Raw genomic sequence first — 25,161 nt, forward strand, 5'->3', positions numbered from 1 at the left:
CTATCTCCTGAGAGGCTCTGACAGTACCTGACTAACACAGATGTAGAGGCTCACAACCATCCATCGAAATGAGTACAGAGTCCCCAGTGAAGGAGTTAGAGAAAGGACCAATGGAGCTGAGAGGTTTGCACCCCCTTAGGACGAACAACAATATGAACTAACTAGTACCCTCAGAGCTCCCAGGGTCTCAACCACCAACCAAGGACTGCACATGGAGGGGTCTGATTGTTCAGGCAGCATGTGTATAGTAGAGGATTGCAAATTCGATCAATAGGAGGAGAGGACCTCGGCCCTGTGAAGGTTTTGTGCCCCAGTGTAGGGGAATGCCAGGGCCAGAAAGTGGGAGAGGGTGGGGTGGCAGGCATGGGGAAGGGGGAGGCAACAGGGGTTTGTTTTTGTTGTTTTTGTTTGTTTCTTTGTTTTTTGGAGGGGAAACGGGGAATGGAGAAATTTACATGTAAATAAAGAAAATATCAAAAAAAAAAAAAAAAAAAAAAAAAAAGAAAATTAAAAAAAAAAAAGAATGTTTTCACATCTTTTTGAACTTGGAAAATATCTTCCCTGAAATAATAAGTTGTCTGTAGGAACCTTGGTATGAGTTAGAACTATTAATAGCCCTTCCTTCTAAATGTAATACTAGCCAGAAAGTCTTGCAAATATATTAAACATTTGAAAAAATTGACACCTGTGTTAATGTTTGCTGCTTGCTCTTACAGCTTTAGAGTGCATTTTACAAAGTCTGACCAAGAACTATCAACACCTGTTATGTGACATACTTTTTCTTGGAAGACCCAAAACACACACGTGTACTCACCCTTAACAGGGAGACTACAACGGAATGATGTAGGAGTATGACCAAAGTCCAGCTTGTTGAAGCCATGAGTTTTATTGGGGTTATATGTAGGAATATGTGTGAGAGGCTCCTACAGGAAAGGAAATTGCTTAAAGATACCCCAGAATGGGTGACATCTCACCAAGGCTGGAAGCCTGGAGCACACTTCCGAGTCTACAGATGGTTCTGGTTACAGTGTCCTTTCCAGGTGGCTCAGCTGGTAGGAGCCTTTTCTGGGCAATCTCGCTGATCTTTGGTTCTTCTAGGCTGCATGGCTGGTCTCTGCATCTTCCATCAGGGTTTATAAGGGTGTCATTTTTGTAGTTTGGCTTGGACGAAAGTGACCCCCAGCTGTTTTTTCCTGCTACTATGCCCTTGGAGAAGGAGGAGCCTAATTAATTTCAACAATTTCAGGGACGTCTTGAATATATTTTCAGTTATTCACTTCTTGTATTAGAGCTTCCTTGAAGGATGGAGTTTTACCCCTGCCACTTGGAAACATGGTTTTATTTCATCTTCTTGTAAACACCCTGTCCTAAAATAATTTTTTGTACTTTTCTTTTATAATACTATGACATAGTATAAAATTATGTCTTAACAAACTCCTATCCAGGATGGAAGACTTTTAACTGCAGAAAGAAGTGCCACACAAAAGCACCTGAGAGAACTGCCAAGCAGATCCAGGTAAATATTTTGGGAAAGTATTGAATAAGATGGCTTGGACGAGAAGTCAGTGAGCTCTATGAAGGCCCAAATTCTGACTTTGAATGAGAAAACATGCAGTTAAAATCTGACTATGTGAGATACAGACAGAGTTAACATTGAAAGTCTCTATACATGTGCATTATGAACATTATATGTATATATATACATATAATGTTCATATATATATATATATATATATATGTCTTAGAAAAATATATTATAATGAGAGAAGTTGAGGTCTTGATCTTCCTAACCTATAACACTTTGCATTTCTGAGCTCTCCTGAAACCCAAACTAACTTGTGTACACACCATATAAAAAGTTTCTCATAACTGCTTTATAGGACAACATTCCTGTGGTGATGAAGAGCTATAATAGCTGTCCAGGAATAAACGTAGCATTGCATCCTGTCATAAAGCAAGCTTTTACTTCTAATATCTCCACAGACTCTTTGTGGGATAACCAGGCTAGCTGCTTCAGCTTTCTGAGCCCCAGTTCCCCTACCTCTAGAGCAAGTAAGCATACTAGGAGTTGATATGCATTGGTAGTGGGGGGGGGGTTGCTAGCAACATCATCTGCAAGAGCTTCAGTTCTATTCTGGTACATAACAGCTATCCCACTGATTTTTTTTAATGTAAGTTGTGGACCTTCTTTGTTTGAGGGGTTAAGTCAACATGGAGAGAGTGGCCTGGATTCCAGGTTCTGTTTCCCCTCTGCACCTATGCATTTTGCTCTATAGCTCACATAATACTAGTTGAAGATACTCTTTAGTTGATTTTCATCACCTAAACATTGTTATATCATGCTTGCAAATCACATATGCTGAAGTTGATTTAATTCATAAACAAACTAGTAATTCAGTGTAAGAAAATTGTACCTGGTAGTTTTGACACTGTACAGATTTTTATTAGAAATGATAAATAAGTGTGAAAGCAAGAGCGTCATCAAAGCTTTGAGTTAAAAGGGAAAAATCAATGCAATTCAAGGTATTGTCAATACCACCAGTTATGTCTCCTTGGCCATAATTGAAAGTGGCTTCCACCCTGTTGTTGCATGTTCTTTTGTTAATCTGATGCTTAGTTGCTCTTCCCCCCATAAACAGTATAGTAAAACTAGGTTACAATTAAATAAATTAAACAATACTGCATTTGAAATTTACACATGTGTGGCTATGAGCTGAGAACTAGTTAACATTTATCCAATGCATAATTCATAATTTAAGTTAACACTGGAGAGAAACCTGACTTGCTTAATTTCATGTGCATAGTTAAGGAGATGGATGGAGTAATGTCAATCACAGTGTGGAGTCTCTGCACTTATTCTATTCACTTCCCAATGAGAAAAGTTCTATTAACTTTTCAGCACTCTGCATCTGCTTTCTCTGGGTCACCAGGGATTTTTAGAAGACCTGCTTGTAAGGTAAAAAACAAACAAACAAACAAACGACAGCAAAAATCTAGCCAAAACATTATGAGGCAAAGAACTTCAAAAAGGGACTGCCCATCAAGTGTTTGTGGCATCCCCAGTGAAACTCTATTAGAAAAAGGAAACCTAAATTTTCCTTTGGAAGTGGTTATCAGTTGGAGATAGCTTCTAGGATATGGATGGCAGCTAGCGCCTGCTTCTCCTCTCAGTGCTGGGATGCCGAGTGCTTCGACCTCTGCAGGTGCTGTGTATGCTTCCACAGTCTTTTTGAGTTCATATGCACATCTGTCTTCTTGTATCTAGAAGGCCTTATTTCCTGGGTGCCTTCCATTCCCAGATGTTTTATCTATTACCTATAGAACTTAGTCTGACTTACTGAAAGCAATATGAGGGTCTCAATTGTGGCAAGGCTGAATGGGAAAAGGACCATCCCAACTATACTTTACCAATTGATTGGAGCTGTAATAAGTTTCCTGTGCCTGTGATGATCAATATGATGAGATATGTATATGACAAATTTAGGTTACTAAAGACAATGGATCGTTCTGTGAGATATATCTGAATAGTTTTAACAAACAATACATTATCCAAAGGGAGTCTCCCTCCTCATTAGGAACATCTGATCACTCTCTTCTTATTGAGAAAGGGAAGTGTCATCTACTCTGAGAACCTGCTGAGGGAGATTACCCAAGTTTGTTACAAGAATAGCATCTCTCTTCGAAGTCCGGAATTGATAAAAAACAAAACAAAACAAAACAAAACAAACAAACAAAAAAGAACCCCAAAACCAAAAACCCTCACAATATGCACTCCCTGTAGTCAGATAAATGCCTATAAAGGAGCTGAATGATAAAGAAATTGTATTCTCCAGGAAGTCAAGAGTGCGATTTTAAGCTTGATAGACAGTGTCACTGGCTGAGGACATTCTAATGTATGTGTGGCTTCCTTGCAGACTAATTTCATCAGTTGGATGATAAATATTAGTTTTAGTATAAGTATCAAACAGAACTGCATGTGGTAAATGTTTAATATCTTGTAAAGACACAACCTGCACCAATTAAAAGATTAACTCTATCATTAAAGAATCATGCCATTAACTGAAATATCATGTTTTGTTTTACAGTAGACAACATGTATGTCTGTAATGTTAATTTACCTGAGAGATACAACCATTAAATAACTGCTATGAAGTATGAGTCCAATGAGCTCCTTGGTCATTTTCTTAGAGTGTGTGATTTGGTGATATTGCAATACAAAATTGACAGGTACAGGAAGCATGAAATAACTAAGAGTCTTCATCCACCCTCTCAACGTCTAAATGAAGTGAATATCACTTACAGAAGAATAAGAGACCTCTTGTTCTTATTATCTCATTATTACCTCATTCTCTTAATATAACAAGTGTGTCATTAAAGCATAGTTCCTGAAAGAGCACTTCAGCCCTAGTATGACATGGAAGTCCTAATGAAAAAAGAAGAGCAGGAACAAGATGGAGAGTAGAAGAAAAAATGAGATGAAAGGAGGAAGGAAGGAAGGAAGGAAGGGAGGAAGAAAGGAAGGAAGGAAGGAAGAAAACTAAAATTCCTAGATGGTGTGGGAGAAAAGACACACACTCTACTGAGAAAATTGCAATCATTTTTAAAAGGAAATATATAAGGGAGAAAAAAAATGGGAAGACAGCTAAGAATCTATTGACAGTAATTCCTTGGCTTTTAACTCAATATCAGAACCAGTGAAGTACTAGAAGCAGGACAGAGCCAATACCAAACTGTCACTTTCTGTTCTTAATGACCAGCATGAAATCCTCCCACTCTCTGATTGTTAGTTTCAAGTGATTTCAGGTTAAATTTGAGGTTCACAGTTGCTTTGCTGTCAACTTTTTCTGGTTCTGTAAATGCACATGTCACATATAGAACCATGGGCAAGTCATTTAAACCTTCCAAAATGTAGTTGATCCTCCCTAAAATGAGAATAAAGTTAACAGTAAGTTGCTATTGTTTTATGAGGAGTAATAAGATTACACATAACATATGTGACTATATGTGACATATACTGGGCATATATGCTTTCATATTATATACATAATTAAATAATAATTCTATTATCAGCTACCACTACCACCACAGCCATCATCCATTGTTTGATCAGAGTAAAAAAAAAAAAATGACACATCTGAATGTTACCTTTGGGAACTGGGAGAGGCTCTAGAAAAAAGGCAGAGGGCCCTTTACCTCAAGTATATTTTATGCCTGGGATTATTCTTAGACATGATTTTGTACCACCCCCACCTCTAGTGACAAGTATTTACATTCAGGGTTTTTTTTAATTGTTTTTAAATTTATTTATTTATTTATTTATTTATTTATTTATTTATTTATTTTATGCTCCGTATTTTATTCACCTCCAGTCCATCCTCCTACTTCTACACATCCTATACCTCCTCTCCACCCCCTGGTCTCTACGTGGATGTCCTCACCCCCTCCATTCCACCTGACTCTAAACTCCCTGGGGCCTCCAGCCTCTTGAGGGTTCAATGCATCATCTCTGAATGAACACAGACCCGGCAGTCCTCTACTGTATGTGTGTTGGGGACTTCATATCAGCTTGTCTATGCTACCTGTTTGGTGGTACAATGTTTGAGAGATCTCAGGGGTCCAGATTAATTGAGACTGCTGGTCCTCCTACAGGGTCGGCCTGCTCCTCAGCTTCTTTCAGTCTTTTCCTAATTCAACAGTGGGGATCAGCTGCTTCTGTCCATTGGTTGGGTACAACTACCTGCCTCTGAAACTTTCAGCTGCTTGTTGGGTCTTCCGGAGCGTGGTCCACATTAGGTTCCTTTTTGTCAGCGTTCCATAGCCTCAGTAAAAGTATCAGGCCTTGGGACCTCCCCTTGAGCTGGATCCCACTTTGGGTCTGTCACTGGGCCTTCTTTTCTTCAGGGTTCTCTCCATTTCCATCCCTGTAATTCCTTCAGACAGGAACAATTATGAGTCATAGTTGTGACTGTGGGATGGCCCCCTCCCTCATATGATGCCCTCTCTTCCTACTGGAGGTGGGCTTATTTCTATTGGCTATCAGAACCTAGCTATAGAATTCAATCTGGTGAGAGACTATGTTGGGTGCTGTCCTCAGTGTACGGATGTGGCCTTCTGCCTTGCTTTCATGCTTTCCCAGACATAATTTACAATATGTGGCAGACATTGTGTTTGAATTAATCTCACCCAAGAAAAGTTCTGAAAAAAGGCTGCTCTGTCAATATTTATTATGTACTTACTGGTGTTTATTTACATGTTTTTCTGATCACTTTTGAACTCAAACAACCTTCTTTCGATCATTGTTTCTTTTTTACATTCATGTATAAAAGTACACAATCACTGAGTTAAGCTTGTTTACAGCATTTTACTGTATTATGAACCACTCTTTTCAGTCTTGAAATCCCAGGTCCATCAGACAGATTTGCATGTGTTGGTGAAAGTCAACAATCTATATCTTAATCATTATCAACCAAATCGCTATCACTATCATCCTCCTCATTATTAGCATCATCATCATCACCACCACCACAGTTACCAAGGCCACAATAATTGCCAGAATCATCATCCTAATCTCTGTCATTACCAACATCAGCACATCACCATCACCACAGCCATCACAAGCAACATCACCATTTCTACCATCATTGTTATCTACCTCAGTTTCTAGAGGTTCTATCAGCACCTGACCCATACAGATGCAGATATCCACAGTCAATCATCAGACTGAGACCAGGGACTCCAACAATAGGGTTATGGGAAAGACTTAAAGGAGCTGAAGGGGATTGCAACCCCATTTGAAGAAAAATATCAACTAACTGGACCACCCAGAGCTCCCAGGAACTATACCACCAAAAGAAGAGTATACATGGAAGGAGCCAGGACTCCAGATATATAGGTAGCAGAGGATGGCCTTATTTGACATCAATGGGAGGGGAGGGAGGCCCTTGGTCCTGTGGAGGCTTGATGCCCCAGTATAGGAAGTTGCTAGAGGGATGAGGCAGGGGTGGGTGAGTGAGTGGAGGAGCTCCTTCATAGACACAAAGGGGAGGTGGGAGAGGGGTAATGGGATGGGGGGATTATGGAGAGGTAACTGGGAAGGGGGATACTGTTTGAAATGTAAACAAATAAAACGTTTAATTAGAAAAAGACAAACTAGAAAATTCATGTGATCAGAAAACAAAGAGAAGATAGGGAAAGGTACCAGTCTACTCCAAGGTTTTCTAGACATGTAGTATATTCAAAACATTGAACAAAACCGTACTCAAAGGGACTTGAAGTCTTTGAGACTTAAAAGCAGAAATACACCTTTCAAAAGAGGAGTTGGCTGAAATGAAGGGCCCCATCTCTCAGCCCAATAATACCAGAACATCATTTTCATCCCCACCATCCATCCACAGGTGGCTACCCAATATTCTTCAGTCCTTTCAAAGTCTTGTGTGGTGAGAGACTTGGATTTAGGTCTTCAGGAAAGGAGGCTCTATGGAGAAAAAGAAATATAGTACAAAATACTAGACAGATGCAAGCTTCCATGAGCATTAATTTTATCAAATATTACAAAATTTAAATGCTGCAAATATAAGCGTAACCAATAGAAAAGCACAACGTGATCATTAGGGTTATAATGTGTGTGTGAATGTGTGATCAGAATAGACATGCTGCGAATAAAGCACCGAATAAGTGCTAAATACTTTATTCACTGTTACAATAATGCGTCATATGGCTGACATTCTTAAGTACGTTATGTTCTCTGCTGCTATGAAGTCATTGATCCCCTTTTCTAGAAGTAGAGAGGAAACCCAGGGTTGAAAATTAGGGATCAGAGGTGTGGGTGACTAGAGATAAAGACAAATGACAGGTCTTTTTTTCTAAAGCTGTAATGATTCTCTACCACACACGACGCTTCGTCCTGAATCCTGCCTTAAACACTGTGCCATGCACCCTGAAAAGAACTGATCATTACCCTGCTTCAGGGATGTTGGACTGTCCCCACATCATCATGACCCAGAGTGAACTGGAGTCTTTTTGAAGCCTCCCTAAAGCATTCATGCGGCCGTAAAGCCTAGCAGACTGAGACAGGATTTTTTTCCTGCGGCAGTCTAATAGCTTCGACATGGAGATCCTGACCACTCTGCAAGGTTGTCCAATTTAAAATGTCCAGTTATTTACTAAGAGGGGTGCGGGGGCATGTCCTAAGTGTAAGTGTTAAAGCTCTGAAGGGAGAGATTTTCCCATATGTTTCGGTTCGGAGGCGAAAGGTTTCCCCAGTGTACGGGTTGGAGCTCTGAAGGAAAGGGTGTCTGGCAGTCTGGAGCCAATGCATGCTACAAAGTCACAGTGCACAATAAAACTAACACAAGAAATTAATAGGGAAAGACAAAGGAAGGCGGCTGCCTCTGCTTAGGCAAGACAGACTAAGGAACTGGAAGGCAGGGTTACACGGGGTTTCTTCGAAGTAGAATTTTAGAGTGGAGATTTCCACGATGGAGCTTGGTGGATTTCATGTCCTGAGGTTGGAGTGAGCCCAGAGGTTAGTGGGATTTTAAGCTCAGGGACTGGTGAATTTTTAAAACTCAGAAGGGAGTTTGAACTTTTTACCCTACACTACTTGGGATTAAAAAAAAATGACTTGAATACCTGTTCCTCACAGACTGAACAAGCTGTTGGTATGTTACATAAACTTTTTGAGACTAGGTATTTTCATCTTTAAATGTGAGAACAACAAAAGTTGCACCCTGTCCTGTTAGCCTGTGATCTCAGCACGCCACAGACCAAGAAGAGAGATTATCATGACTTTTGAACTAATTTGAATTATTCAGTGGGTAGTAGGCAATTCTGAAGTTCATGGTAATACCCAGTTTTAAAAATCTAAAAGAAAAACAATAAAAAGTTATAATAGGGTAATCTACTTTTATAATTGGTAGCACCAATACTGGTTTTGTTGTTGTAGTTTAAAATTTTAAATTTCAGAATGAGAGAACATAAAAAGAGAGAGATGAAAAAGGAGAAAAATTACCCAGCTACATCTTTTATTTTTTAATATTTTCGATGAAGACACAGAAAAGCATTTTGTTTGGTTCCCATGAAAAACTGATCAGTGCCATGTCTGATATATGACACTTCTCCTTCCATGTCGGATATATAACACTTCCCCTTCATCTAGGAACCTGGGGTGCCCTGGAAGTTAACTGAGACTTTCTCTGTGAGGGAAAAGTTGATTTAAAAGGATTAGACTGCCTTTGAGGAACAACAGTGCACAAAGTGCCAGTTTAATAATAAACCACTTTCCTAGGTACTGCTGGTATTTTGAGGTGTGTGTGTGTGTGTGTGTCTAAAATAATCAAAACAACATCTTCTTCCCCACATAGAAGCAGGCTGTAAGCAATGTGTCTGCACTCTTACTGCTGGAAAGACATCACAGAGCTTTTATTGTTTTAGCACAATTAACAGAAATAATTACAAGAATGGAGGAAGTTACAACAAAGGACCTGAATAACAATTAAATAAAAATTTAAGCTGGGTGGTGGTGGCGCACGCCTTTAATCCTAGCACTTGGGAGGCAGAGACAGGTGGATTTCTGAGTTCGAGGCCAGCCTGGTCTACAGAGTGAGTTCCAGGACAGCCAAGGCTACACAGAGAAACCCTGTCTGGAAAAACCAAAAAAAAAAAAAAAAAAAAATTTAACCACTCTTGACCTGATATATCCTTAGGCCTATTTGAGAGCTCCTCTCTATACCTGAACTCTGCTATAAACCTGTCTCAGCATTATTTGAGATTTACTCTAGAGCAGCCCCGTGTAACCACTGTGGTGAAATGACTGTCCATTTAGCCAACAGAGTGATGCTAAGGCTTGGGTAGCCATGATTCAGTTAAAAGCACAACAACAGGATTTGTCTTCAGATTCCCCCTTTGAGAAGATCCTGTTGCTCTACTGCAATCAACGGTGTGGACAGATACCATGATCAGGAAGTCCCTCAGCAAGGGAATTTAAGTCATTTTCTATCTATGACTAGGATCTATATTCAAGGAATGACTGATACCAGGTCAGGCAACTAGTATGGACAACATTAAAGGACCACAAGCCCAGGTATACTGTGGAGTGTAATGAGGCCTTTGCTGGGGCTACATGGATATTCAGTTTCCTAGTCCTGTGTTTCATCACTTTTCCATAGATGATTACAGAAAGGTTTTTGACCAATCAATTAACCAAACACAAATCCATCATCAATTTGTCTCCCACAGACCCAGTTTGCTATTATGACCAGATGTTTACCCTTAAAGCAAAGATATCTATTTTAGTGTGTTCTTCATCAGTGTGTATTCAGGAAAAGCAAACAAATTGATACTGTTTTTTTTTTAGCAGAAATGAACACATGGTACCTAAGTTACCTCAACCAAAGCAGGGGGAAATAGTTAAGGTTACGTTCTTGACAAGCTGATCAGGAAGCAAAGCTATGAGTTGTAGGAATCTTAACCCAGCAACATGAATTTTCTGGCAAGGGGATCACATCCAAAGACCATGTAGGTCTGCATGATTTGGCATGACTGTAGACATGCCCTCAGAACACACTTTTAATGACAAACAGTGAAGGTTAAAATTAGTTTATAAAAAGAAGCAGCCAAACAATCCAATCAAAAAATGGGGTATAGAGCTAACCAGAAAATTCACAACAGAGGAATCTCAAACGGCTGAGAGGCACTTAAAGAAATACTCAAATTCCTAAGTGATCAGGAAATGTAAGTTAAAACAGCCCTGAGATTCCACTTTATCCCAATCAAAATGGCTAATATCAAAACTCAGGTGACAGCACATGTTGGTGACGATGTGGTAAAAGAAGAACACTTCTCTATTGCTGGTGGGATTGGGAACTGGTGCAACCAATCTGGAAATCAATCTCGAGGTTACTCAGAAAATTGGAATCTACCTGAAGATAAAGCTATACTACTCTTTTGCATATACTCATAGCACAGGGACACATGCTCCACTATGTTCATAATGGCCTCATTTGTAATAGCCAGAAGTTGGAAACAACCCAGATGTCCCCCCAAATGAAGAATGGACACGGAAAATATGGTTCATTTACACAATGGAATACTAATCAGTTATAAAGAATGAGAACATCCTGAGTTTTGCAGGCAAATGGATAGAACTAGAAAATATCATCCTGAGTGAGGTAACTCAGACCCAAAAGTACATGGATGGTATGTACTCACTAATAAGTGGATATTGGCCAGTAAAGTACAGAACACCCAGGATACATTCATTCAACAGAACTCAAGAAGGTTAACAAACCAAAGGGCCTAAGTGAAGATATAAAGAGAGAGAGAGAGAGAGAGAGAGAGAGAGAGAGAGAGAGAGAGAGAGAGAGAAGCAGCCATGTTAGAAACTGAAACCTAATTAGGAGGCAAAGCATCAAATCAGAGAAAGATTTGACAGAATGCATCAAAGATATGATATGCCCAACTCGCAGGAGAACAGGTAGGAAGGAGAGGCAGTGTAAGGGAGCAGAGAGAGCAGAGAGGAGGCAGTTTTACTGGGACGGCTTTACAGAGACAGGTTGGAGGTGAAGACAGATTGAGCCAAAGAATGAGAAGGAGCCAGAAGATTAGAACAGATTGGCAGAGTTAGTTTGAAGCCAAGAAAAGCAATTCACTCAACTTGAATCTTTTTGAAGCAGAGTTTTAAGGCAGCACAGCTGAGTTGAAATAGCCAACCAGAGTTCAGAAAGAAGTAAAAAGAGGTGAGGTAATTCAGTTTGTAAACCTCCATGATGACCATTATATCTGATGATCAAAAGTAACTTTTCTAGTATTTTTTTTAATCTTTAATCTTTTTTTTTTTACAGTCCAGACATTATCCCCTTCCTGTTCTGCCCTCTGACAGTTGCCCATCCCATTCCTCCTCCCCTGGCTCCAGGAGGATGTTGTCCCCCTCCACTCCTCCCCCACTAGGCGTCCCCACTCCTTGGGACTTCAAGTCCCTCAAGAGTTCGGTACATCTACTCTTACTGAGGCCAGACGAGGCAGCAGTCCTCAATTAAACTTTTGCTTTTGAAAACAACCTGAAGCCATATGTATGTATGTATGTATGTATGTATATATGCATGTATATATATATAATGTCTTTTTAACGTGAACATGTGTAGACAGCCATTTAGTTGATACTCTATGGTTGTTGCTTCCCTGAAAAGCTGAATGGGGATAATACCAGCAGACATATTACCATAGAAGGGGAAATGTCACAGAACTCCAGCCTGAACAAAGAGCCACTGGCAACAAAAGAATGCTCAGAGCAAGAGAATTAATCTACTCCAGGATAGAGCACACCAATCGGTTATCTAACAGAAAGTAGTGAGTCTTGAAATCATATACATAAAAGTAACATTATATGGATGCACAGCGGGATTTATTTAGTTATAGAGGAAAGGGAAAAGTGGAATGATGTAATTATATTTTCATTTCAAAAACAAACAAAAGATTAAAATTTTTCATTATGAAGTGTTATGAGATGTACCTCATAAACTAAAATGGATCATAACTTGCCTAACATTTTCAACTAGGGGAAAATATTAGAGGTTTATGTCTATAAATGTGACTATCATTGTTTCGTATATTAGAAATAACTATATACATAAAGATATCAACCATATTATCCATGTATAATTATTATATTTAATATAATAATAATATATAAATATCATAACTATTATATTATAATTATTATATGTTATTAAATATTATAATGATTATATATAATTAACACAAAGACATGTCTGAATATATAACTGCATATATTAAACATACTATATATCAAATGTATATACCCTACATATATAACTGTGTTTATATACATATATAGTCCAGAGATTGAAGTCAGGATTCTTAAAAGCTATTTTCATAGCTTGTATTTCTGGCAAAAGGTCATTATTTGTATCTGCCACCGCCCAATCAGACAGGAAAAGCAATGAAGTATAGGGCATAGTTGTATGTGATGTATTTTATGTGGTTGGCTAAGATATTTTCATTAAAGAAGGCACAGTTTTCATATATTTGAAATGAAGATAATATTAGGAGATATTTCATGTTACATTATTATTAGGTTAGATGTTATAGTCATGCCCTAAGAAAGAATTCGTGTGCTAAATCAGATAGATTGCTATGTATCAACTAATAAAATGAATGAAGTTAGGTGACATGGTCTCAAGATAAGAGAGAGTCTGAAATTTCATTCTTGATTTCCTGGCATTGTCAAACCCCAATGACAGGGCAGCTCTACCATGCTGTGATGTCCATTTTGAAGAGAGGCAGGTTTCAGTCTCTCCTGAACTTGCAACATAGAGATGTGGTAGTTCTGTAATGGTCTTCAGTATAGGAGTTCCCCTAACTTTCAAGTTCAGGGCTACCCTAGTCACTCCTAAGGGTTCAAGTATGAGATCTAATCTTCAGAAAAATCCATTTCAAAGGACAGAGGAAGGAGTCTTTCTGACTGTTCACATTTTTATTGGTTATTTTATTTATTTTCATTTCAAATGTTATCCCTTTTTCCCGTTTTCCCTCCACAAACCCCCTATCCCATCCCTCCTTCTCCTCCCCCTTTTATGACTGTTCACTCTTTATCATTCTCTAGATTAATATAGTCTGAAGAATTTCCAGAAATTAGATGACCTTTTCATCTCATTTGTCCACATGGTTGTGCAGCAAAAGCACATGTCCTGTGAGGAAAATGCTGCTGGTGTATGTGTGAGTGTATTTTGCCTTCTTCTGATGAGTTTTAAGAACTCATAATTTAGAGACCAGGGCTGAGGAGGAAAGTGGAGAGTCTTCAGCTCAACTTTCTTTGAGTTTCTTTGATTTTTCCTACTGTAATTGATTATTACATCCTGAAACTAGATTTGCTTCGGTTTTGAGATCAGATGAAGGTTATATTCTTGAATGATTGAGAAGAACAAGCTATGCAGTTGTGGCATGCTCCTTTAATCCCAGCATGCAGGAGGCAGATGCAATGGATCTTTGTTGAGTTGAAGGCCAGCTTGATCTACAGAGCTACTTCCAGGCCAGCCTGGGTTACACAAAGAAATTCTGTCTTAATTTTTTTAATGAAATAACAAAAAGGTTTTATAATATTGAGGTCCTTACTTAGCATCAAAGACACCATAATGAAGACATGATATTATGATCACATTCAAGAAAATATGATACATTCTTAATTGATGCCTTCAATCTAATTGCTTCTTTCATGACAAAGTGTGCTTAAGAGCGTATTATAGTGGCTAAGTCTCAGTACCTTGATAATTGAACTTCGTTCAATACAGGGTTTGTACAGTATTTACTATGTTGACTCTGTGGTTGCTTTCACAATTCAGCAAAAAATAAATAAAAAGTAAATATTCATTTTTCTCCTAGTTCTCATCTACAAAGTTTCTATGGAGTTCACTTCTTTTATACACGGTTCATTACTCCTTCTGGAATTTTTAATACATAAATATAAATTTAGTTTTTTCTTCTTTTTTACAAAAGTTAAAACATTGTTTACATTGACTCACCATTGTTTTGTTTTTCCATGTGCCTGTTTTTCCAACAAGCTGTTAATTTTGGTACAGTTTTAGAAGTACAGAAAAATGGGCCAAGATAAAATGACCTGTTACAGAGCACATACCCAGGATACCACATTATTAACAACCTTTATTTCTATGATGTATTTTTGTTGCAATTAATACACTGATATTGATACATAATGCTTCACTAAATTTCACAGTACATTTTCACTTTGTTTTAATAACACTTTTTTCTTGCCTTGGACTCTCAACAAAGGTTCCACATCTCAGATAGTCGATATGGTTTCTTCGGCTACTTTTTGATTTTTACTTTTATTTTATTATTATTTATTTTAGTTTTCATTTGTAGCACTTTGATGATATTTGAGCTTAATTTTTTGAGTAGTAGAATTATAATTTCTGGAGAACAAGCACTTTCGTCCTATGATCTCTCACTGTAGATCTTGACTGTGATTACCCATCTGAGACAATGATACTGGGTTTCTTCACTATAAAAGTTACTCATCTGCCCCCTTATCATGTGATACTCTTTGGAAGGTGTTTGTTATGCACTCAGTCTCTTAGAAGTAGGGAATATGTTCTATCCATCTGGAGGGTATTCATACAAAACATATGGAAAGCTTCTACTGGGTAAGTTTGTATCTTTGTAATAGATGTGCTCAATGCTAGATTCTTGTTAGTATACATATTAGTTAAAACTTAATGAGTATAATCAAATCTTCCCTTGGGCCACATTGTTTCAGTTTTATTCAATTGGAAGTTCTTCCTGTTAGCTGTTTGACTCATACTTACAATGTTCAACAAATTTTGTATATAAGTATGGATTCAATCATGAACTACTGGGAGGTCTTATAATTTTAATAACTGAATTGCATATTTCACTTAATATAGTGTAAATGTGATAATAATCTTTACATTTTATTTAATTATTTGTGTGTGTGTGTGTGTGTGTGTGTGTCTGTTGCTTGACTCACAGCAAATGCATTACATCTCTCATATGGAAGTCAGAGAATAGTTTGTCAAAGTTATTTTCCTCTTTTGACTAAGTGAGTTCTGTTAATCAGTATCAAACCAGGCTCCTCGGGCTTGACAGTACAGGGTTTTACACACTAAATCATCCCACTTGCCTTTGCTTAACAATTATTAAACAGATTTATAATGTGCATTTCAAATATGAATCATAATTTATTCAAAGTCCATTATTAACTTTCCTTTAGTTTGTATTCTGTGCTTTTTTACAACATTATCATAGGGAGAAACTTGCTACAAGTGTTGTCTTGATTATACTCAGTTCATATTTTCATAATATGTTTATGATTTTAGAAAATACTGACAGCTATCAGTATCATGAGAACAAGGAACATTCATACATGTAAAGTGACAAAAGTTAGATAAACTGTAAATGAAACATGAACAAATGTTCATGATATTGATTCTTGTCAGGAAGAGAACCAAACAAACTAAAACATACACACAAACAGTTTTGTAAAGATCTTTGCTAACTCCATGGATAATGATGGTCATTTTCTTTGAAGCAATGGATATTTAATAAGCAAGTGAAATATTTAATAAGATGGTGAATGCGGGTGAGGATGAAGAATAAGGAGAACACTCATTCAACCCTGGCAGGAGTGGGAATTTGCACAGCCACTAGGGAAATCCATGTGGCAGGTCCTCAGGAAGATGGGAATAGATTTACCTCAAGATTCAGCTATACCACTCTGGAGCATATACCCAAAGGACACGTCACCCTACCACAGAGACTTCATTTCAGCCATGTTTGTTGCTGTTGTATTAATAATAACCATAAACTGGAAACATTCCTGATATCTCTAATAGAAAAATGGATTTAAAAAAAAATGTTGCTTTTGCACAACAGAGTATTATTTGGCTCTTAAAACACTAGGTCATGAAATTCAAAGATAGATAGATATAATTAGAAAAAAAGCGCCATCCTCAGTGAAGTAACCCTGACTCAGAAAGACAAACATGGTATATATTTGCTCACATATGGATATTAGTTGTTCAGTCAATGATAACTAACCCACAATATGTAGAACTACAGAGGTTAAGTATAGAATATGTGACTGTATGGGTAGGGCATATAGATCTCCCTAGGAAAGAGAAATAGTTTGTTGTGGATGGGTAAGGGGAATGGAATAACAAGATCAAGTGAAGAGGGGGAAGAAAGAGGGGAATGAGGGAGGGAATACAGAAAACAGCTAAAACTAAGGGCTATTTGAGGTTTAGTGTGGAAACCTAGTGCAATAAAAGCTTCCAACAATATATATAACAGTCCCAACTGGTCATCTCTTTTCATCACTTTAAGTTTCCACCACTAGGATTGGCTTACATCTATTTAAATTTTTGGCCAAGAAATCCCATGGGAATTCACCAACAATGCAGGCTATTGCCAAACCTATGGTTGTTTTCCAGAAACTGACACTAAGATCCAATTGCTGAAGACATTCTCTAAGGAACCCATTGAACAAGGCAAGGTGGTGTCTAGATAGACCCTTCACATTTAAGTTCTAGTGTTTTTTGGTAATGAATGGAACCCTGTATGCTACCAAAAGAGAAACATAAACACCATTCCCCACAGCCTTTCATTTGCCGTAGTGCTCTACAAGATATGCTAGTAAAAAAGCACAATGATTATCTGATTTAACTTAAGGTCCACTTGATGAGATGGAACTCACATCTAGCACTGCTTATGTAACCAAGAAGCAGAGCCTAAATATTCTAGGGACCTATAGTCTTCTGCTAATGGAATGTAGCAAGAAAATGGCATTCTTCCATATTTAAAGATCAGTGCCCTGTTCAGCCATCATCAGAGAAGCTTCTTGCACCAGCAAAAGAAAACAAGTGCCAAGACGCACAGGCAAGCATTAGTCAGAAAGGGAGAGGTCTTGGAATATTCAACATTAAATGGGATGTCTCCATCAAATCAGGGATCTCTACAGAAGAGGATGGGGAACGAATATAAGACCCAGAGTATTTGAGGACACCCAAAAGTCAAGTCCCTGTATAATCAACATGGTTGATGTACGTATGAACTTACAGAATCTGAGGGAGCATGGGTAGAGCCTGGAACAGTCTGCAGCAGTTGGATTGCTAAAACTGAAAGAAGTAGACACCTGGCTTCAGATTGAGCCTTCCAAGCATATACATGCCTGTGCTTCTGAATTAAACAATGGTGTTTATTTAGATTAAAAAAGAACTAAAATTAAAGATCTTCTTAGATACTTAATTTTCCCAAATTCAAAATTTCTGACCATCACATCTCCATGTTCAATTATCAATGAAGTTCTCTTGCTACAATTCAAAGTAATTCCATATCTGACAATTATTGACATTTTAAAAACCTATATAAAAATTGGCACTGGACTTAATAACCACTTTACTATATTTATGTATTTCTAAGTGACTGCTTTTTCTCCTACCAAGTAGACTCTCCTATATATTAATTCTTATAATGATCAATTTTATATAATTTCATATCTGTTTCTGTGTTTTAATATAATTTTCTTCAATATGTAGTTGCAGTTTCTAACTCTAAGTCACATATTCTTTCTCACCTATTCTATGCTGATTTAGACTTTTCTACAAATTTTATATTAAAATTGGCTATGTGAATTTTTTATAAATATACCTCCTCTCTCCATCTAGAATTGAAGATCTTCTAGAGATAATGCCATATGTTATCTTATTGGATTGAATTATCAAGTACATCTAAAAAGCACAGATAGTAATAAATTTTCACTAACATTTCTTGTAGGTTCTGACTCTTCCCTCTGTATCCATATTCAAAGTGACTGTAGCTGCCTTAGCTATAGAAAATACCTCGTGGGGTTCCTCATTCTTTCTTTCATTCTTCCTTTCTCTCTCTCTCTCTTTCTTTTTCTTCTTGTAATACATTTTTATTTAATTATTTTTCCTTCCAAAGTTTAGATCAAGAATTACTGGATTACCATGATCTGTGGTAATGGCCATACTACAATCTTTCTTTAAAAGCATTGTTTTATTTTATTTTACTTTATTTTATCTTATCATTATTTTGGGGAGCTTTTGTACCATACCCCCAATGCGTTCTATGATTTCACTCTTGGTTAGAGTAATCTGTCTTGTCGAACATCCATCTTTGTATTCATAGTTGAGGATCAACAGTAATCTTAACATATAGTTTCCAAATTCATATGGCAAAATGAAGGATGGTTTCATATTTCTCTTCACACATCTTTAAATGGAATAATGTTGGAAAGCAAGATTGAGATCCCACTCTGTTGAGCAAAGAGTATGCCAATCATATAGGCCAACTAAATTCTAAATATGGCTTCTGTGCTATAGGAGGAGTGATGGTTCATTACAAAAATAGATCCTAACACAGAGTTATCTTTGTGTGATGCCAGAAAATCCATGCCAAAATCACTACAGGGATTGAAAACTTAAGAACCTTTGATATGATAGTCTGTTTTACACAAGAAATAGAGTTTATCCTTTTATCCTCTTTTTACTCAAGCATCTATCTGAAAGGATTATACTTGAATAAAATTTAACCTTAAACTAGGTTAAGTGTATGCAGGACAGCACATCCCCTAATCTGTATGCCCCAGGTGTTTCTGGATAACTGGCTACATTAAATAACTCTTTGAGTTCTTTGGGGTAAAAATTTCAAGAACCCTAATAGTTTTCTCTATTATTATTTAGCAAAAATAAGAAGTATATCCAGTTTTATCTAGAAGAAAAAAGTAAGCACACGGGCAGACCAAAAAAAAGAAAAACGAAAAAGAAAATTAAGTTGCTGGCTTTAGGTACCATTAAATCCAAGAAGTACTTTTCAGACAAGTGCTCTGCTTGAGCTATGTCCCTTAAGGTGCTCAGGGTGCATTTTAATTCTGAGGTCTGTTGCTGTGAGCATTGGCTCCACAATCAAATCTCTATTTAATGCTCTGAACAACTTATCTTAGCTGAATCCCACTTCCTTGAATTGTAACTTCCAAGTAAAGCATTTATTCTGGAGCCAATCCACATAGATGGAGGTAAGTGTGTGACCTTTGTTTACAACTCCAATCACAAGACTGAAGAGTATAGAATAAATGAATGAGAAATAGAAATTTAGCTGCTGAAACAATTGGGTAGGTGGGGGAATAGGTGTTGTTTGGATAAATGAATCAATCCCAAATTTAGCTGTAGTCTATTGTCTTAGGCATAGAATCTAAGACATTTTTCTAAAGTCTCTCCTTGTTTTTGACTACTAGAGATTTAATGTACCCTCAATTTTTGCTAAACTTTAGTCACAATTCTCTTTAAGCTGTAAATTTTTTCTCTGTCTCTGCCTTTTTCATAACTTAGGAACTCTTTCCAAGGTCTGAGACCATTTTGAAATCTGAACAGAAAAAGACTGGAAGGAAGAAAGGAAGGAAGGAAGGAAAGAAGGAAAGAAGGAAGGAAGGAAGGAAAGAAGGAAGGAAGGAAGGAAGGAAGGAAGGAAGGAAGGAAAGAAGGAAGGAAGGAAGGAAAGAAGGAAGGAAGGAAAGAAGTCAGCAACTTCTATTTCTTTAAGTCTCCATGAAAGGATAGAAGCTTAACTTCTACAGGCTTAATTAGACAGCTCCCATAGACCACTCACTTTGTTTAGTCTCCCATTCATCAAACTCCCATTAATATCTGACTCATAGTATGTCTCCATAGTTTACTTTAGGGACTAAAAGTTGCATCTTCTAGTTTAGATGAATTAAACTTTATCATTCTCTCCTACTTAATAGCCTTTCACTTACTGAACAAAAGACTTTATTTAATAAAGCCTCTTTTCCTTATTGTACTCAAAGGTTTCATAATTTTTCTTCATCATCCATCTTTGAAAATTAATAGAGGGTTATAGTTCTTAGCATGACTGTTGTAAGAGAAGGTAAGAAACCAATAGTATTCAGATTCTGGCTTTAAAGTTTGCCTAAGGATATCCCTGAGAGTCTTTGTGTCATCTTCTGTGACTTGGAAACCAAGCCCAACATAAGAAACCTGTTGGACTCCACTATTCTGTACACTATTTACTGTCAGAAATAAAAGAAACTTGCAGAAGCTATTTTGTTGAAAACAATTGGACCCTCATGGTAACTAAACATAAGATAAAAGCATTGCATCTCCTCTCAGCCTCTTTTTGTATCTATTTGCTGTACTTTGAGTCCCCTACTTACCTGTGCATACAGGCATGCAAATTTCTTAAGAGGGTCAGTCTCATATGTCTCTTCAAGGTTGAATTCATAGTGGTAAGGCATTGTCTTAAATTTATGGTATCCTTGGATTGCAGTGAGGACAATGTTTGGCCATAATCTGGAGAAAAAGGCAACTAGGTATTTTGACAAAACTGAGTAATGTGCAAAGTTGAGCATCTTCTGGGAACTGGGTGGATCCTTTCAAGCAAGGAAAGCACTGAAAACTTCTCTTCTCCTACTTGAAATACCAAAGACATGTGAATAATAGGGTTGACTACATCTTGACAAAGACTCCTCATTTACACATTCTTGTACCTCCTGACCTAATTATTCCTTTATTTAACCTCTATTTTTAAAAAAGATTTATATATTCTATCATGAATGAGTACACTGTTGCTGTCTTCAGACATACCAAAAGAGGGGATATCAGATCCCGTTACAGATAGTTGTATGTCACCATGTGGTTGCTGGGATTTGAACTCAGGACCTTTGGAAGAACAGTCACTGCTCTTAACCACTGAAACTTCTCCCCAGCCTTTTAACCCCCTAATTTATGTCAGTACCTGGACATTGAAACAGTGGCCTCTTCCTGGTGTGGTATCATTGAATATGTCTCTGTTTTTCAACATAACTTTTGTCTTTAATTGGCATATAAGGCAAGCGTCCCAGCCTAGTATGCTGAAGATATTAGATACTAGACAATTGTCTAAGAAGCCACAGATTTAGAAGCATTTGTTTAATGTGGAATTTTCTTTTACACTGTAAAGCTAATGAAAATGAATATAATGTTTATTTTGGTCATTACTAAGCCCCAAAGTCCCTGGACAACTTTTCTGCTGAACGTCTTCTCAAGAGATATTGGAGATAAAAATGAACGAAATTAGGCAGTATATCATATGACTAGAGCAAGAGGAAATAAATCTGGTACTGGTATTTCAACAACCTTGTTTGGAGGCTCAATTTTCTAGAAAGTTCAAAATCTTGAGAGGATCTAGAACCACCTATAGGAAAAGCCTCTGGGTTTGCCAGGGATTGATTATACTTAGCACTGCTTTCTCATTCCCTGTGGAGGCTGTGGTGTATTCTCACCCTCCTGCTGCCACGTCTTCTCCCACCGTAATGGAATGAATCCCCTGAGACTACATCAGAACAAACACTTCTTTCTTATGTTGCTTTTATCAAGTATTTTAACCCAACAAGTGAAGTAATTACTACTCATCTTAGATTAAACTAAAAATACATAAAATGCAGATTTTTAACCTCAGCTTTAGATTTCTGAATTTTGGGAATTTTAAAACGTCCTTGAAAATCAATTTGTGACTCTGAATATAGACACAGTGACACAGTCACATAGAGACACATTGATTACTGACATCCATTAGTAAGTAATTTCACAGATCCAACTTACATCCCACATCCACACACATGTAATGATTTAATTGCTTTGGTCTTACAGAACATGCTTATAACTCACACTCAATACAATTAAATCTACTTTCCATTTCCTGTCTTTCCATCCATTTATTCATGCACCATGAAACTATTGGCTGTTCATACTATTTGATTTGACTTACGTGAGATTACAAATATTTTATATATTCCCTTGAATTAGACATCAGCATCTTGATAAATTCTTTCTCTTTGTCAGGATTGAAATTGGAATGGCAAGCTTTTCTCGGTAAGTGATTAAAAAGCAGTTCTTTTCTGACCTTGATGCTTTAGGTAGATGTCAGAGGCTAATTTGCCATGAAATGTAGTCACCTGGGAATAGACTTCAAGGAGGGAGCCAAGCACACAAAGTGGGAGGAACTTGCTCCTGTGTTTCTCCCTTAGTCTTTTGACTTTTAAGAAGTTTTCATGTGCCTGTGTTTACTTTGTTGATTGATTTTCTTGCCTACAACTATGAATCAAAAGCATTATACCAGATTGACTTCCACAATGTAAAAACTATACAAAGGAATCTCATTTTGACCATATGCTTACCCCTTCTCTCTTCTCTCTTTATTACTTTAGAAGTGTAGTATCCTAGATTATTCATTGGCTCACAACCATTAACGCAATGATGATCAAACAGAAAGACTACGGGCATAAACCTGACAAGAGCCAGAAAACTGATGACTGTTGGAACCCATTTTTAATATAATAATACTTCAGCATGCAGCAAGTTTTTGACCTTCAGCAAGGGGAAAATGGTGGCTTTAATAGAGTTTTCTTTATGAACTCTTTTTCTTTCTGCTCTCAAACTGCTGACTTTTCAAAGCTTGCATTCTTCTTTGATTGTTTTCAAAAGCATAGGTTTATTTTAAAGCCATATTTCACTTCAATGATGCTTGGCTAATTATTTGAGTCATCACAATTAGTAGTAAACTGAATATATTCCCTGACTGGATAAATGGTAGCCCAGGAATGCTTGTTCCTTCTCTCTCTTCAAACATCTTAAACATGAGAAAGTATTTTTGTTGGAATTATTTAAGAAGCAATTCAATAATAGCAATAATCTTTTCTTCTCCCACATGTTTCTGTTGACTTTTCTGGGAGTTTCACAGTATTCATGCCAGTCACAATCACTTCCCTGTTCTTCCATGTCTGACCTCCCCTCACCAAAAAACAACAACAAAGAGAACCAAAAAGAAAAAAAAAAGAAAGGAAAAATGGTCAATTTGTGTTTTTTACGTTGTCTGTATACTCACTGGAGCATGGTCAAATTTTCTGAAGCCTGTCCTGCCCTGTAAATAGAACTGAGTCCTTCCCTTCCAGTACTTCAGCAGCCATCAATTGTGGAGAGATAGACTTTAGCATCCACACCACACCTTCAAAGTTTTTGTTTTGTTTTGTTTTGTTTTGTTTTTAAGACGGGGTTTCTCTGTATAGCCCTTCCTCCCTTCCTTCCTCCCTTCCTTCCTTCCTTCCTTCCTTCCTTCTTTCTTTCTTTCTTTTGTTCTTTCTTTCTTTGTTTTTCTTTTCTTTTTTTTTTTTTTAGGAGAAGCAAGGAAGTCCTACAGTTGGAAGTTCCTGGCTGTGGTGAACAATCTTTATCCTGGTTAATCTGACTTACTATCAATCCTGATTTATTTTTGTTGTTTCATACAAAATTGTAAGCATACACTTATATACCAATTACCCTTCTTTCATGTTGGAGCCCAAAAGACCCTGTCATCTCAGTCTCCATCTTGTCCTTGGGCCATCATCTATTAACTAACACTCTTTTGTTTCTTCCACTATCTTGTTCCTCTTCCTGCAATTGACTCGGGACATTTTATAATAGGGAGCTTCCTGGACACCTTACAATGAGGGCATTCCTTTCCAGACATTTTATGATATAGGGACATTCCTTTCTGGGCATTTTTATAATGAAGACATTCCATTTATGTCAACCAAGCGATAATGCTGGTTTGGCCCGTGCACGTGGGCAAATACCTTTGTGATCTATAGCTTTAAAAACCCCTTGTTTCCCTAGAGTAAATTGAGACTTGAAAAGATTTTTTTTGTCTTGTCTCCTTCCTTTTTGTCTCCTGATCCCAAATCTGTCATTGTTGCTCCCTTCCCTCGAGAACCCCATTGTTTAAGACCTGCATGTCGGGGCAGCTGGTGCCCAGAAAAGGAGCTTGCGTATGAGGGGACCAGTGAAGATCATCACAGTGTTTTTAGTCGGCCAACAAATTTTGTGTGGAAGACGTCTTGCGTGGGAGCCTGCCGCCTCAACTAGAGATCCTGGTAAGTTTGCGGTGATCATGGGACAGACGTTGAGTAGCCATGAATTATTTGTGGAAGGTTTGAAAAAGGCTTTAAAGGAGCAAGGGATAAAGGTTAAAATACATGCCAGATAGTGGTGACACATGCCTTTAATCCTAGCACTTGGGAGGCAGAAGCAGGCAGATTTCTGAGTTCAAGGCCAGCCTGGTATACAGGGTGAGTTTCAGGACAGCCAAGGCTATATAGAGAAAACCTGTCTTGAAAAACAACAATAACAACAAAAAATCCATGACTTACTTGCATTTTTTGATTTTGTTAAAGAGATTTGTCCACAGTCAAGAACTGCATCAGGTGAGAGGAGTAGGGCTTAAAAAAAGGGGAGGGGGGGAGATGGTAGATATACAAATGACGAGAGGGAGTGATCAAGAGAGAAGAAAAATGGATTTTGAAGCTCTACTAGCTGTCAATTTGTGTTGTTCTATGTCTCATGTTGAAAAGAAAACAATGGTTAAAACTTTATCTGCTGGCTATCCATCTCTTGATTCAGTCTCAGTTTGCACAGCAGAGGCTGATGTAAGTTGCCCCATACCTGTGGCCAGGAGTCAAGAACAGCAAGAGAGGCCCTGCTAAAACGATGCTTTTTCTTTCTCTGCCTGTTTATCCTTTGTGTATAGGAAAGCCTCTGATTTGCTTGAGTTAATTTTATA

Source organism: Mastomys coucha, unplaced genomic scaffold, assembly GCF_008632895.1.
Source record: "Mastomys coucha isolate ucsf_1 unplaced genomic scaffold, UCSF_Mcou_1 pScaffold21, whole genome shotgun sequence".
Lineage (NCBI taxonomy): Eukaryota > Metazoa > Chordata > Mammalia > Rodentia > Muridae > Mastomys > Mastomys coucha.